Below are 9,836 nucleotides of genomic sequence, written 5' to 3' on the forward strand. Positions count from 1 at the left end.
TAATAAAAATGTGGTACATCTACACGATAAAATTTTATTCAGCGGTAAAGAAAAACAAAATTATGAATTTTGCAGGGAAATGAATGGATCTGGAAAGGATTATACTAAGTGAGGTAACCCAGGCCCAGAAAGCCAAATGTTGCATGTTCTTTCTTGTATGGGGATCTTAGCTACAAATGTATAGACTTGTATGTGATCTGGAACCAAAAATCAGTAGCAGAGGCCCATAAGCTAGAAAAAGCCTAAAAGGGAGATAGGAGAGGGAAGGTCCTAGGAGAATGGTATTATATATGTGTAAGTAGAAGAACTGATTCAGGGAGAGGAAAGGCCTAAGTGAGGTCAGGGGAAGAGATTGTATAAAACAAAGGTGGGTTGGGAGGGTCAATCAAAATTAAAGATATTCTGAGTAAGACATATAAAAATCTACTTTCTTCAATATCCAGAAGCCATAGGTTGTTACTAGAAAATGTTCAGTGCCTGGAATGGGATACCTTCTAGTGAGTTGTTGGCTAGGGAGGTCCCTGTTGCCTCCCAAACATTATAGGCTATTGCCAACGCCCTTGATTCCCCATGAGAAAGAGACGGTAAGACCCTATTGCTGAAGACTTCATATGCCTGAGCGGCAAAGTCACTGAGAAATCAAATTGGTGCTGAGCAAAAAACTTTCTCCCTGTAGCCCAGCCAACTGAAAGCTGGAAAAGGCCATAAGGTATGCAGTCTTATGGGAGACAGACATCATCAGAAGTGAAAACAGTGGACACTGGAAACCTCAACTTTGGACAGACAGGCCAAATGACTAAACGAGTGTAATAGTGGAATCTCTACTCTAGGAGAAACCAAATACCCTGTAATTGGACTGAGTGTCCACTCTATGGGAGGGAATACATGCCTGGTACTGAAAACCTAATCAAAAGCCTGCGGCAGGGAAGGTCATGAGCCTTAGGGGTAGAAAGCCTGCTCTTGTCTAGATAAATGCATATATTACTCTCACTAAATTGCCCTGAAAGCACTACACTTAATGTTCACACTCATATATTAATGCTACTCTCACTTTTGGTTAGAGAAGCTTCTCTTTTCAGATGGTGGTGACAACTGGGATGACCCAAAAGGCAACATAGTGCTGAGAAGAAGGGACGGTGGAGCGTCCAGCACTGAAACATCTCACACCCTCCAAGGCTCAGGGTCCATTATGGAAGAGGTGGCTGAAAGAATGCAAGAGCCAAAGGAAGGGTCCAGACAAATTTTGGCCTCGATATCCAAGACCTCGCAGTGCCTAGAAATACCTACACAATTCCCTCATAATAGGAGAAAAAGGTGATGACATCAAATTAAAAGAGAGACTAATGGAGAGACGGAGGGGATATGACGGGGAACAGAGTTACAAAGGAGAAAGTGGGGGAGGGAAGGGAAGGGAAAGACCATGGTTTGTTGTCTATAAATACAGAAGTTGTCAATAATATATATATATTTAGCCAGAGTGAAACCCTACCTCAAAAAAACAAAAAAAAAGAAAGAAAGAAAGAAAATGACAAAGATGGTAATAAATGTATATGTGATATGATGTTTTAAAGTTTTTATGTCTACAAAGGTCTTAGAATGACAGCTAGTTATGTATTATATTATTAGCATTTTATAATATTGGAATAATTCTGTTCATGGGGTTGAGTCCTTTTTGCTAACTTACTAAATTATGAACATATTTTTCTGGCTTTAAATAATTTTTTAAACAGAAACATGGTTTTATTCCCATTACTTCAGTTAGGCAAGTCTTTGCAGGGTAGTGGCAGGCTCGGGCCAACAGCAAGAGGGAAGCCCCTACTTGCCAGCAATAAGGGGATTCCGCAGGACAGCGATGACGGAGTCCCCACACAGGAACATCTCGGAGATGTAGCGGTCCTTGCTGACCCACTTAGGATTCTCGCCATTGGCACTCTTGGAATCCTCAGTCCACACCTCTTCACGCTCTGCAGCCCCATGCCTCGGCGCCAGTCAAGGCCTTCATGCAGCGAGGAGTCTGGTTAGTGTGGCAGTGGAGCTCCTGGGTGCTGTTCTGTACCGACTGTGCAAGTGCTGACAGTGGCCCCTGTTGAATTCCTCCTCCTCCACTTCTGCAGCTCCCCGAGGATCGTCTTACTCTTGGGTTTGCTGAGGCGGCTCCTGGTGGTGGCTGCACTCACAGATTCACTCCACTCTCCACTGCATTCGTTTTGCCTCTTGCTTTAAATAATTTTTAATTATTTATTTATTTGCAATCAGAGAGAGACAGGCAGAGAGAGAGAGAATGGGCACACTCCAAGGCCTCCAGCTGCTGCAAATGAACTCCAGATGCATGTGCCACTTTGTGCATCTGGCCTTATGTGGGCACTGGGGAATTGAACCCAGGTTGTTAGGCTTCCTAGGCAAGTGTTTTAACAGCTGAGCCACCTCCTGCCCTAATTAACTTTTAATGGTTGTTTTTGTCTCTTCATAAGGCTAAACCATTGGTTATCTAGTAATTTCTCTCTCGCTTAAGAGGTAAGATGTTCCCATTTCCAGTTTCTATGGAGTGGTAACCATAATTCTCAGAAGTAGAATTACAAAATCAAATCCAGGAAATGTTTTCTTGAACATATCATCAAATCCCAATGAAAAGATAATATCGCTGGTCATGGTGGTGCACGCCTTTAATCCCAGCACTCTGGAGGCAGAGGTAGGAGGACTGCCATGAGTTCAAGGCCACCCTGAGACTACATAGTGAATCCTAGGTCAACCTGAGCTACAGTGAGACCCTACCTCAAAAAAACAAAAAAGAAAAAAATAGAAAATATCAAGTTTTACTCCCACTAGTAATACTTATAAAAGGCACTTTGCCAATGTCAAGATTTGAATGCAAAAATGGCCCCCATAGTTTCATGTGTTTGAATACATGGCACTATTTGGGAAGTTGTGAACCTTTGTGAGGTAGTCTTGCTAAAGGAAGTGTGTCACTGGGGCAGACACTGAAATGTTACAGCCAGCCTTGCATGATGCAAAATGCATTCAGTCCAACTTTAAAAGTCTCCATAGTCTTTACCAGTCTCAATACTGTTCAAAAGTCCAAAGTCTTTTCTGAAACTCAAGGCAATGTCTTAACTGGGACTTTTTGTAAAATCAAAAAAAAAAAAAAAATTACTGAGCTAGAGAAATGGCTTAGCGGCTAAGGCTCTTGCCTGTGAAGCCTAAGGACTCAGGCTCAATTCCCCATTATTCATGTAAGTCAGAGGCACAAGGTGGTGTATGTGTCTGAAGTTCATTTTCAGTGGCTAGAGGCCCTGGTGTGCCCTGTCTCTCTCTCTCTCTGTCTTTCTCTCTCTCCTTGTCTCTCTCTCTCTCTCTCTCTCTCTCTCTCTCTCTCTCTCTCTCTCTGTCTCTCTCTCTCTCCCTGTCTCTCTCTCTCCCTGTCTCACTCTCTCTCTCCCTGTCTCTCTCTCTCTCTCCCTGTCTCTCTCTCTCTCCCTGTCTCACTCTCTCTCCCTGTCTCTCTCTCTCTCCCTGTCTCTCTCTCTCCCTCTCTCTCTCTCCATCTCTCTCTCTCTCTCCGTCTCTCTCTCTCTCCGTCTCTCTCTCTCTCTCCCTGTCTCTCTCTCTCCCTGTCTCTCTCTCTCTCTCCGTCTCTCTCTCTGTGTCTCTCTCTCTCTCTCTGTCTCTCTCTCTGTCTCTCTCTGTCTCTCTCTCTCTGTCTGTCTCTCTGTCTCTCTCTCTCTCTCTCTCTCTCTCATAAATAAATAAAACATTTTTAAAAACTAATTACAGGCTGGAGAGATGGCTTAGCGGTTAAGCGCTTGCCTGTGAAGCCTAAGGACCCCGGTTCGAGGCTCGGTTCCCCAGGTCCCACGTTAGCCAGATGCACAAGGGGGCGCACACGTCTGGAGTTCGTTTGCAGAGGCTGGAAGCCCTGGCGCGCCCATTCTCTCTCTCTCCCTCTATCTGTCTTTCTCTCTCTGTCTGTCGCTCTCAAATAAATAAATGTTAAAAAAAATTTAAAAAAAAAAACTAATTACATATTGCCAACATATAATAGCATATAGTAAACACTCCTATTCCAAAATTAAGAAATGGAGATACAATAAAGAAAGAATGGACTAAAGCAAGACTGAAACCTAGAAGTTCAAACAGTAAATTCTTCAGCTCCATGTCTAGTATCTAAGATGAAATCACCTAGGCTCCAAGAGGCCTGGGTAGCCCCACCTCTCCAGCACAGCTGCCTATAGCACTCACTTACAGCCTGTCTTAGGGACAAATCCACACTGAGCCCACAGCTTTTCTTGATAGATGTCCCATGGTCCTAAGCATCTCCAAAGTATAACTTAGGGTACAACTTCACAGCTTCATGCAGTGGCCTCTCAAGACCTCCTTATAGGGATTCTGACCCTGCTATACATTACTTGGACTGAGCCACTCTCTGGAACCTTGGGGCAATATTCCATGGCCCAACAACCTTGCATTTTTCATGTCTCCAAAATAAGTACCATATGGGAAATGCTGCCAACTTCTGCTGAGGCCTGGAATAGAGTTGTAGCAGTCTCTGTATTAAGACTTTTGGGAGCAGAGAACTACTTCAGCATTCTCTCTTCAGGCTTTTTGCTTTTGAAAGAATTTACATTTTTACTAACTAGTGCCTTCAATTGGTTGGGTCTTGCTTTTTTTAAACATTTTTCTTACTGTTCTAGTGGAGGGTAGTAGGCTTCTCTTTGAAAAATTTTTATTAAAAATTTGCACACATGTAATTAATGTATTGTTATCATAACACTCTCCCACTACCTTCTTTGGCTCTCCCCAATCTATCTTTCACTCAATCTTTCTTTCCAATTAGTCCTCTTTTATTTTGATGCTTTTCTGTTTTTACTCACCTCCACAATGCATGATAAAATGTTCATGGATCCAATACTGTGGAGGCAATGACAATCACTGTGAGGTTATAAATGCAATTGGCTACTTCATATCAGAAGACAAGGTTCTCTAGGACTCCTTCTCGTCCTCTGGTTCTTACATTTTTTTCTGCCACCTCCTCTTCAATGGTCCCTGAACCATTGAAGGCATGACAAAGATGTCTCATTTAGCAATAAGCAATCCACAGTCATGTATTCTCAGCATTTTGATGAATTGTGAGTAGTCCCAGAAGTCACTACTGTGTGCAAAAAGAAGCTTCTCTAACCAAAGATGAGAGCATCACTAATCTATAGGCATACTCATAAACATTTAGAAAGCAATTTGATGGACAACATATTCATTTAACCAAACAACAGTAACTTCCCTCCTAGGGCCCATGACCTCTCCAGCCACAGGTTTCTGACTAGGTTTACAGTATCAGGCATGATTTTCCTTCCACTGAGCAGACCTCAAATCCAATCTGAGAGAAGTTGGTTACCCCCAATTTCATGCCACTATTGTACCAGTGGACACATCTTGACTAGCTGACCAGTTGCATAGTTCACAAGATCCACTGCTTGGTAATACTGTTGATGACTTTTCTCCCTCAGCACTTTGCATAGCATTTTCCAAAACTATGGCAACTAGCCAACAGAGAAGAAGCTTCCACTTGAGTTCCATCTTGATTTATCAGTGTCTTACAACCTAAGCATGTGGTATATTCAGCAATGGGGTCTTTTGTTTTAATTGAGCATTTCACTATATTGTTCATATTCTCATTGGGTGATACTCATATGTTCCTTCTCCCCTCCTACATTCCACTGAGCACCCTCCTCAGTGGAGTTATTAGTAACCACTGAGGGTCGTGAATGTACCAGTCAGTCAGTTTGGGGGGGGGTGGCAATATCTCAGAATTCCTAGCCTCTGGCTCTTACATTCTTTTCACCTCTCCTTCAGCAGTATTCTCTGAGCCTTGGAGAGCGTGTCTCCTTTACTGTTGAACTCTCAACATCCTTTGATTTTCTGCTTTGATTTTGTTGTTGTTGTTGTTGTTTTGTGGGGGTTTTGTTGTTTGTGTTGTTTTTTTGTTTTTCAAGGTAGGGTCTCACTCTAGCCCAGGCTGACCTGGAATTCATTATGTAGTCTCAGGGTGGCCTTGAACTCACAGCAATCCTCCTACCTCTGCCTCCCAAGGCTGGGATTAAAGACATGCATCACCACACCCAGCAGTGAGTTTTGAGTCTCCCCAGTATCTACTGACATCTCCCTGGGGGAAGATATTATAATCAAGTATTAAAGTTCATGAGCCTATGGGAGGCATTTTACATTCAAATTACAGCAATAATAAACCCTTAACCCCCAACTCTAGAATCCAGTAAACATAGAAGTTTCCTAGAGACCTCCTATAGTCATCATATGATTTACACTGTTCTCCACTGAGTTTTTCTCAAGAATACTTTTTCTCAATGCCTAGTGTGGTGGCACACACCTTTAAATCTCAGCACTTGGGAGGCAGAGGTAAGAGGACTGCTGTGCATTCAAGGCCAGCTTTAGACTACATAGTGAATTCCAGGTCATCCTGGGCTAGAGGGGGACCCTACCTTGAAAAAACAAATTTTATATATTATATATATTATATATATGTATATATAACATATATAATATGTAATATATATATATGTGTGTGTGTATATGTATGTATGTATGTGTATATATATATATATATATATATATATATATATATATATACATGTGTATATATATATATATACACATACACACACACACACTTTTTTTTCCAAGCTTAGAAAGTACAATAAACAACAGGTACTGATAGTAAACATCAGTTTTCCAGAGTTGTGGCTTGCTCTTTATTATTCTCAAGGTTGCCTACAGTTCAAAAAAAAAAAAAAAAGCAATAGGGAATCTGGGCATGGTGGTACATACCTTTAATCCCAGCACTTGGGAGGCAGAGGTAAGAGGATAGCTGTGAGTTCTAAGCCACCCTGAGACTACATATTGAATTCCAGGTCAGCCTGGGCTAGGTGAGACCCTACCTTGGAAAAAAAAAAAAAAAAAACATCAGGCAGTTTTTATAACCTCTACACAACAAAAGGCAGTCAGGATATTTGTAAAAAGACATCTCAAAATATCTTTTCTTCCTCCTGGACCTCACAGCCTCCCTCTTAAAGCTGTTAGTTCTTTCAGCATCCAGGTTTTCTCTTCCTTTGCTTTAACAGTGTTTGCATAGTAGTCATGATGAGTTTTAGACCCATATTGTCAAAAGGAAAATCCTTTGTCCTGAGGCACGAGCTAATAAAAACAGATATTATTTTCATTCAATTCCCTAAACTCCTGATGTGAAAGATGCTCTAGCCAGGATCATTTTTCTTGAAATTTCTCCACGATGAAAAATATTGTCTGAAGAATCATAAAACCAAGGAATAAATAACTCATTGAGACTGTAAGTAGCGTATCACTCTTCACAGATCAATGCATCATTTGAATATAGCCTGGTTCTGTTCCCAGCTTCGTGTCAGGACCATTCATAGTTCAGCACTTCATAATTACATACAATTAACAGCTCCAAGGCTGAGCAGCAGAGTGACTGAGAAGCACTGAAAGCTACAAATCTGTATTCTCAGGAGTGTATATTTTTTTTCTCCGTTGATTTTCTTTATTGTTGTTTTGCTTGTTGCCTATTAGCATACCTCTGGGGAATCTTTCCAAGATGTAATGTTAATGAGCAAACACTTGTAAGATTGCCAGTCATTCCAAATGACTTTCTTTCTTTCCAAGGCACAGAAAGAGGAAAATGAACTGACATGTTATTATGCAGCAAAATAGAATTATGCAGAAAATGCAAAATTATGCAAAATATTATTTATGCAGAGCACATCCCTAAAGAATAGAAAGTGTCATTGATTAGGATTAAGAAAGAAAGGAAGAATCTGAGTATTACTGTCTACTACCAAAAAATCTTATTCATAAAAGGGCACCATCAGTATTTCAATGTAAGAAACAGTTGTCCATCTGTTGTATAGCAAAATCCTCCCAATTGAAATAGTCTCTCTTGAAGGGACAGGGTATCAGGAGATCAACAAGTCTGGGAAAACTGAAACTTAGCAGGTCACAGGATCACTTCCCAAGGTTATAGGAGCAATAAACAATTGTTGAGGGGCAGACTTGGATCAGTGTTGTATGCCAATTAAAACATCCCCTTCTTGGGGGGAGGAGGAAGGCTCAGGAGAAAAGGAAGTCAAGTCTAAGGAAAAGGTTGCAAGACCCAGCACTAAGATTACAGAAAGGCTAAGCAACAGCTTGAGTAAGAGATTCTCTGACCAGCTGAGCTGCCCTCAAGTCTTAGTAGTATGCTGGAGACCGTCCACTACCCTGCCAAGCTGTCTGCAAGTTGTGCAGTGTGCTCCAGAGATGGAGGTTCCATGAGCATCACTGGGGTGGGTTTTTGGTGATGCAGCTGCCTTTGAGTCATCTATAGCTCCTGTGAGCAACCCCTTACACTTCTCTGTAAGCAACCCCAATAAAGTCATTGGTTCTCCAAAACTGGTTTTGATACAATCATACTATGGTTTGCTGTCTGAGCCCCATCTAAAGTGAATAGATGTGTGTTCACATCTCCCCAGGAAAAAAAGTTTTGTGCAATACCATCTGTCCCTAGATTAACAGACCAAATGAAAGGGTAAGGAGTGGGTGGGGCTGGGGCAGGAAGCAGAAATTTGTGAGGGGAGCACGTGTGCAAAGGTCAGTCAGAGACTGGATGATAATGATAAAGTAATAAAAACAATACTGGGGCTGGAGAGATGGCTTAGCCATTAAGGCATTTGCCTGCAAAGCCTAATGACCTAGGTTAGATTCTCTAGTACCCATATAAAGCCAGATGCACAGAGTGGCACATGTGTCTGGAGTTTGTTTGCAGTGCCTAGAGGCCCTGGCGTGCCCATTCTCTCTGTCTCTCTTCTCTCTATCTCTCTCTACTTGCAAACAAAAAATATTTTTAAAAATAGTAACATGAGCATAGTTGACAGTTATTGAATGCTTCCTATGTCATAATCATTGTTCCAAACACATCAAATATATTGACTCATTTAATTCTCACTTAATTCTCTTAGTTATTTCTTAATTCTGTGAATTAGATGTTATCATTCATTTTTACAATCAGAGAAACTAGGGATCAGAGAACGTAAGTATTTGTCAAATAGTGAATACATGAGGGGAAAATGACCTCAGAAGGTTGGTTTCTGGCCCCTTTTTCTTGTGGCTGCTAAAGTATGGCTAGGGAGGTTGCTCGGTGGTTAACAGTGCTTGCTTGCAAGAATAGGACTTTACCAATGGACAATTTTATAATGTGATGCTAAATTTTCAAATTTATTAGCCCTTTTCAAGCAGATGAATATATGGGGCATCTCCTCAAGAAAACATATATAAGCTCATGATGGACTTTGCAAATAATAATATCAAGAGCACAATGCATCCTTTGAGGTACATCCTTGGACCCCTATTCTAGATGCCTAGGTAATAAACTGATACTTGAAAATGATTCCAGACACTCATGGATGGAATAAATCATCATGTTTTGGGCAGTCTGTGACACAGAATATGTGTATCATCACCCTTCTTTGTAAGAAGATCTTAGAACAGACCCTTTAGTTTATTCTTTCGTAAGGGTCCGAGAATCACTGAAGAAAGACCCCGGACTCGAATAGTATGTAAGAGCAAAGTGCATTTATTCTGCAGAACCAGTCAGCATGCATGGATCAACCATTCATACAAAATGGTAACCATAAGAGGAGCACATAGGCCCCTTTTTAGCACAGCTAGGGGAATTTTAGGAGGGTTAGGTCATCTTCTAATGCAATTGGCTAAGCCAGCAGCAGTTACATTTATGCACCTTTGATTGGCCATGACCCAGATTTTACCACCTGTGGACA

At 41.3% G+C, this 9,836-nt stretch overlaps 1 pseudogene; it reads right to left on the reverse strand.

Annotated features, from left to right (window-relative positions):
* Nucleotides 1-1,815: 1,815 nt before the first annotated feature.
* On the reverse strand, nt 1,816-8,380 carry LOC123462338 (annotated as a pseudogene).
* Nucleotides 8,381-9,836: the final 1,456 nt, after the last annotated feature.

This window comes from Jaculus jaculus, chromosome 7, assembly GCF_020740685.1.
Source record: "Jaculus jaculus isolate mJacJac1 chromosome 7, mJacJac1.mat.Y.cur, whole genome shotgun sequence".
Classification (NCBI taxonomy): Eukaryota; Metazoa; Chordata; class Mammalia; order Rodentia; family Dipodidae; genus Jaculus; species Jaculus jaculus.